The following is a 7,218-nucleotide window of genomic DNA, read 5'->3' on the forward strand; positions in this document are numbered from 1 at the left end:
CCATTTTTTAGCTAAAAGTACTTTTGGAGGGTCAGAAAGTGCTTTTTGGCCCTCCAAAAGCTCCCCCAAACAGGGCCTAACTCTACAGCTATTGCATGAGATACGAGGTTTTGTGGGCTAACGCGGTGACGCGCTTTAAAGTGAGGAATTACGGCATTTCTTCCTCTCTTTTTTTTCTTTCTTTTTTTTGCTAAAAATCTATGAATCATACCTGATAAGTACGGATGCACCTAATAAAATCAAAAAACAAAATATTTCTGAGTGCCAAGAGCAACTTCCCATCTCCAGCCCATAGGGTACTACCTGAATGACTGGTTACATAAGCAGCCACCCAGTCCACAGCCCCGTTAGTTTTACGAAAAATATGCTTGGCCTAGAAGGCCCTCCATCTCTCAACATTGTCCAGATATCTCGGAGTAAAGGGTGGACGCAACGGGCACTCTAGGTTTTCCTGAATAGTCAAGTTCCCGACGTCCGTCTCGAGCACTATACAATATTTTTTCAATATTTTTTTTTTCCTGAATTGTGAAGGTCCCTACGTCCGGTATAATGTAATGAGCTCCACCGCCTGCATACGGACACTCTCCACCACAAATCTCGGCGATGCAATGCACTCGTCCAAGATTCGCACTTTCCTAACCAGCCAGATCTGGTAGAACGTGCAAATCGCTCAAGCATTTCCTTCATATAAAATTAGGAGTACTGTATTAATATTAACCCAACAAATATTTTGAGGGAACAGGGTTTTGAACTTTTACTAATAGTGGTCCCGTAGTTACCGATAAATGGCCCTTCCCATCTAATGAATGCTATTCCTGCTGGTTTCTAAAGGTTAATGTTAGCTTTGGCATCCTTCTTAAATTAATAAAAAGATGCATGATACATGCGATGTAAATGGGTCTAAACTAAAAAATTTAATAATTTATCATTTGATTAAAAGCAATATGGGTGACCAATTCTGCAGTAACTCCCAGCACATCATAGCAGGGAATCTTTATTCGTATAAACTATGCTAATATTTTGAAAAAAATATTATATAGTTAAGATCAATATCAGGGATTTTCCCATACACGCATGGTACATGTCGTATATAAAATATCTTAATGATTTAATTAAAAGCATCTATCACTTATTTCTGCAAATTGATGTAAATAAACTAGTGTGGGTTCTTGCAAGGGATTTTCTAGCTGATATTGTGATGAGATGGCCGGCCCTCCCTGTTTTTTTATTATCGATTATTTTCCCTAGTTTTGCAAAGTGGGGGCATTATAAGACATTTGATAAATGTTAATGCATCCTAAAATTACTTTTATGGATGGGAAAGAACCCAAATGTCTGTCAATTAACTTGATCGACGAACCACATTTGCATCCAAAGGACAATATTGCACCTACCAATGCAAGTTTAGCTTCACCATTTGGAATATTCCCCTTCTCCGGAGTTCTCTGATAAGACACAACATAAAAAACAAGCATGTACAAGCAAGAACTAGAAAGAAGGACATCAAAAAGGAGACCACAAATGCGGACCTAAGATTCCACCGAAGTAGCTCAGGTTCGAAACGTGCGGGCGTCGATTAAATGCGGGAACCAGATGCCTCCCACTTGGTTTGTCCGGTGGAGTCGCCATCTGGTCTGCCGGTACTTAGATGGTGCTGATGTGACGTACTCATACGTGGAAGGGGATACCACGTTGGTGGGGCTCCCTGACGGATAGGAAGGGCATCCCGTATCGAATATTCTCCAGCGGAAAGGAGACCCAGTGGAGGTTGCTACACAGGCGAGGTCCTCCACACCCCCCTTTTTTCTTTCAAAAAAAAAAGAAAAAAAAAAGAAAAAAAAGAAGAAGAAGAAGAAGAAGAAGAAGGAGACCACAAATGATGCCACAAGCACCTGCAAGATAGTTGTTTTTGGACGTGCAGCCAATGCCCTGCCAGTTGGTGAAATGGAAGGTGCCTGTAGACGAAGTACTTGATTCTCTGACTCCAGATTGGATACCTTCTCTTCAAGTCTGCATGTATGGAAAGAAAGTTGACAAGTTACCTCACAAAGTTGAAAGGAAGTTTTAGCTTATAGATTTGTAACTATAGTTTGCTGACTCCTAGTATTGAATAGAACTAAAACTCTAAAGCATTCAACTGTCAAATTTCCAACATATTAATTGTGTAATTGATTTCTTATCACAATTAGAACCTTTGAACAGTTTCTTGGAGCTGATCGGCTCTTTGGTGCCTTCTTCATACTGCAAGCTCCTCTTAATGTGTCAACATGCTAGTTGGTTGTTTTTATCATCACACTTGATGTTGCTTAACCTCTGAGTGATACACGACATCTTCTCTGAACACCATTGCTCTTTTTTGTGAGCAGCAGATCACACTGCAGTGGATTACTGCTGCTGCTATTGATTCCTGAATTTTACACAGTGATTTATCCTGCTAGGATGTGCTTTTGATCTTTCTCTAACATGTAGACCTGGATGAAATAGTGAAATTTTGGGAATTCATTTACTAAATCAGAAATTAGTTATAAATTCTGCTATAGGAGGGACCTAAAGATTTTTTTCCCCCCATAACAGGTCAAATTGTTTCAACACTCTCATGGGCTAATTGAAAAACTCATTCTTTAAGCTTCCGAGAGGCCATCTGAGACCTGGTGAATAAGGTTTGTGCTAATTGTGCGGGACTTCATCTTCTATAACAACAGGACTTTTGGACTTTACATTCTGTATCAGCAGACTATTTTTAGAATGGCGTCATACCAAATCTCAATGCCTGGGGGAAGGGGGTTGTTCAAATGCACAGTTAATCCATCTATATAATATTCCATAAGTGAGGATTTAACTTAAATCTCTTCAATTCCATGTTAGAATAGGAGGCAGAGGGAGTATGGGGGATTAGAGAATTTGTTATCGCAATCACAGTGGTATCCCTTGTTTGGATGTGGTTGGAGGCTTACAATGCACATATTTTATGAGTACGTCCTTGGATATGTCATCCATGCATGATACATATCCTAAACATGTTTGGATATGTAAAAGATACCATATGCAGCCTTACACCCTAAAATTTTAACGAGCGGGTTACTGAGCCTGTGCTTCGTATTTGAATCTTTGTCCATTCTTTGTACATTGCTTTGATTTGAAGGCTGAAACTAGGAAGATACACGCGACTTTTTTCTACTAATCACTAACAAAGACAGCTTTTTCTACAAATCGCTGGCAAAGCCAGCCTTTTCAGATGCATTGAGATTGGAAATGCATCCTCAGGATCTTGTGCAACAACAGAAGTGAAATTGGAGATGCAATTTTGGATTCATGATGATATTGACACTGAGGAAGATCCATGTGGAATTCTTTTTAGATATTTAAGGACTGAAATGCAAGCTTTCAAGAAAGCTCTCTCTTGACTAGAGATGCACAAATGATGAGTGGCGGGTAGGGTTAAAACATGACTGGCAAAGGATCTCAGTTTTGCTCTTACAATCTTGTTGAAATTCCTAATAATGTAATAGAATACTTAAACATCTCGACGTCCAGGAAGATAAATGCATAGGAATTTGGTGGAGGTTTGAGTTTTTAGGCTACCTGATCCGATCGGGGAGAAAGAATATTTTCTTCAACTTGCTCAACTCGAATCTTTCAAAAAAAAATAGAAGAAAGTGGAGAAATCTCGAAAGTAGGGCTTTAAGTCTCTTTTTCTTCTATTAATTCTTTTACACTTCTTAAACTAAGGTACATAGCCTCTATTAATGATACTAGTGAGGTTCCCTTTTACAATTTGAGTTGGATTCCTCTTATAGTTCAAATCGGACTAGATATCTTAAAATAAATATAGTTAGTAAAAATATTCTAGAAAAAGCTAAAAAATAAAAATATTCTAAAAAAGTTGAAATTCTTGAAGAGGTAGATTTTTACTTCTATATCAACTCTGCTTTCTGTCACTTCACCTAATTCTTCTCAAATAGAGAGCTACGTCCGATCAAAATCTTATCCAAAAAGAAAATTTTGGTTTGTCCACTCCGTTTTGGAGCTTAAACGATGATATTTCGGCCCGATTCAACCTTCTAGGAGGTTGGCGCAAAATTGTAGATCTCCAAAGGATACCTAATTTCAAAAAAAAAAAAAATCATCGCAATCCAGCAACGTATGACCAAATTATGGCATTCAAAAGTTTGACATGTGATTCGGCTTTCCGAAGTGGCGGATCTCACTTCTAAACCATGTCCAACCCTGCTTGTAGTAGCCAAAGTATTTCATATCGAGTCTAATGATTCCGTAGTGGCCAAAGTGTTCTATATCGAGTTTGGTGATGCCCTTGGATACTCGTAGTGGATAAAGTGATCCGCATCAAATTTGATGATCCTCCTGAATACTCGAAGTGGTTAGAGTATTCCATATCGAGTTTGGTAATCCCCCGAGATATTCGTAGTGGCCAAAGTGATCTCTATCGAGTTTGATAATCTTTCTGAATACTTGTAGTAGCCAAAGTGATTTATGGTCGAGTCGGGTGATCCTCTCGAATTGCTACTACTTTTTTAGCTGCCACCTGAAACACACACACCTAAGGTAAATGGGCCATTCAAGTTTCTACCTTTTATGGTTTATACAATCTTTGACAGGCCTAATTGTCTTTGTTCTCTACAGAGTGCACAAAGCTTTTCTTGGTTAGGCTTGGAAGCACCCGGCAATCTGTTGTACCAAAAAAATTGAAGCTGCTTGCAGTTTGATTATGCCAGATACATGATAATTCCAATGTACGGTGTATTGCTGTAGAACTTAAACAGCTTGCAGAACTGAGAGATTTAAATCCTGAAGTCGGTGACTCAGCGAATAATATCGCATTCTGTAGAGTCCTATTATCTCTGGAATTCCGCACCTACTATCGAAATCCTCCTTCCATATCATCCAGGATTGAAGCAGAGCTAATAACATTGCTATGTGCATTGGGTGGATGGCCGCACGCTCCCATCGAACGGCGCCGACGCGATGATGCGGCGCCGTCCGATGCAGCGAGCGGCTAACAACGTAATTAACGATGTTTTAATGACGACGAGGACAAATTAATGAATAATTAGAGAGAGAGAGAGAGTTGTCGTATCACTTTATTTATTTAAATATACATCCAATCAAATATATAAAAAAAAACTCGGAATAAATCCTATGTTTTTAATAGTGCCCGGATAAGTTTTATTATCCTCTTAATTTATTCTACAGTTGAACGCAGCTCAAACTGACTTGCCATTTAATTGAATACACTTTAAAAAAAAAACATAATTAAGAAAAAATGGAGTAAGTTATGACGCATGGCATCATAAACGGAAAATCAAAACGTTAACCGGATGACTCAGATCGAAAATGAATACATCTGGAAGTAAATTTTCATCTGGATCTAATATGAATACATCTGGATGGCAAGGTTGTCCCATCCGTCGTCTCAGCAACAAAAGAGCCAATTTTCATCTGGAAGTCGGTCAGTTATCGAATAATATCACATTCTGTAGAGCCCTATTATCTCTAATTCGGCCCCTACTATCGAGAATTTTCATCCGTCATCCAGTTATGTACACATTTCACTAGGCTTACTAAATAGCCAATTTTCTTAAAAGGTGATGACTTCCAATGCCTGATATTTTCATCATTTGAATTTTGAACATGATTTAGCTTACAAATACTTAAGGAAAACTAATGACCGGTCCATTTTTTGACCGAACTCTAATTTTTAATCTACGTCGACTGGTTGTTTTACAACCGGTCCAGCTATATTTCAATATTCCATTATGAGACGAAAATGCCCCCACCGCTACTGATCTCCCATTCCTATCAAAGAAGAGGAAGAAAAAGAGGGTCAGTCGCAACGGCCGGCCACGGCCCGCAGCGCCGGAATGCCCTCGCCCCCACAGTGGGGAGGTGCCAAAGAAGAGGAAGAAGGGGCGCCCTCCCGCATCCCACAACCGGCGCCGGCCACAGCCCGGCCCCCTCCAGCTTCTGCCGCGACCGACGCCGGCCATGGCCCGACCCCCTCCCTTGTCCGCCGCGGCCGCCGCGCCTGCCGCAGGCGCTGCCGCCCGGCCGCCTCCCGCGGCCCAATCATGCAATCGCCTCTTCTTTTCTTCTGGCGTCGCCGGCCTCGCGGGAGGAGAAGAAAGCAGAAGACAGAAGAAGAGAAGAAAAAAGAAGAAAAGGAAGGAAAAAGAAGAAAAGAAAAAAAAAAGAAGAAAAGAAAAAGAAAGGAAGAAAAATAAATAAATAAATAAATAAATGCATATATATATATATATATGAATGAACGAATAAATAAATAAATAAATGAATAAGATAATAAATAAAAATATTGTGATGAAATAAAATAATAAATGAATAAATAAATAAAGTCGCTGCGGCCACCGCCGGTCGTGGCTATCACGACCCAGCCTCCTTCTAGCGCCGCCAGCCTCACGAGAGGAGAAAATAGAAAAAAAAAAAAGAAAAGAAAAGAAAAGAAAAACAAGAAAAAAAAAGTAAGAAAAGAAAAAAAATAAAATAAAAAAATAAATAAATAAATACATATATATATATATATATATGAACGAATAAACAAATAAATAAGATAATAAATAAATATATTTCAATGAAATAAAATAATGAATGAATAAATAAATAAATAAATAAAAATAATGAATGAATAACAAATAATCTAATATTTATGATATTGATAGGTACAGTGTCGCCATTGCAATTAGTTAAACTTGGAACTCAATTCATATAGCCTCGAATACAGTTAACTCATTATTACAATTAGGTTAGTAAGCTTGATATACAGATAATATAGCATGACACACATTTAACTAATCTTGGCACGTAGTTAATCAATATTTAAACATTTAATCTAGCCTGATACGTAGTTAAGTAAACTTTGTGCCATGCTAGATTAAATATGTTCCAAACTTACTTAACTGTGTGCCGAGAAAATTTAACTGTGTCAGACTAAATTAAGTGTTCAAACATTGATTAACTACATGCCAAAATTACTTAAATATGGGTCATGCTATATTACCTATGTACCACACTTACTAACCCCATTGCAGAGAAGATTTAACTGTGTTCCAATATGATTTAACTGTATACCATACTAGATTAAGTATGTTCCAAGCTTACTTAATCTTCAACCTCGCCGTAACCTTCACTCGGAGCTATCTCATATGCTGTCTACTCAATCCTATGGCGTATTTTTTCGTAGGCTCG

The 7,218-nt window shown here is 38.5% G+C and overlaps 1 long non-coding RNA gene across 1 annotated transcript; it reads right to left on the reverse strand.

Annotated features, from left to right (window-relative positions):
- Nucleotides 1-760: 760 nt before the first annotated feature.
- Nucleotides 761-2,623, reverse strand: LOC120110412 (uncharacterized). Its single transcript, XR_005511312.3, has 3 exons — nucleotides 2,193-2,623; nucleotides 1,893-2,010; nucleotides 761-1,445 (listed from the first exon to the last, which is right to left on the reverse strand). It is a non-coding gene; the product is annotated as an uncharacterized LOC120110412 (long non-coding RNA).
- Nucleotides 2,624-7,218: the final 4,595 nt, after the last annotated feature.

This window comes from Phoenix dactylifera, chromosome 1 (genome assembly GCF_051530095.1).
Source record: "Phoenix dactylifera cultivar Ajwa chromosome 1, Ajwa_hap1_PhDact_Kaust_v1.1, whole genome shotgun sequence".
NCBI classification, from domain to species: domain Eukaryota; kingdom Viridiplantae; phylum Streptophyta; class Magnoliopsida; order Arecales; family Arecaceae; genus Phoenix; species Phoenix dactylifera.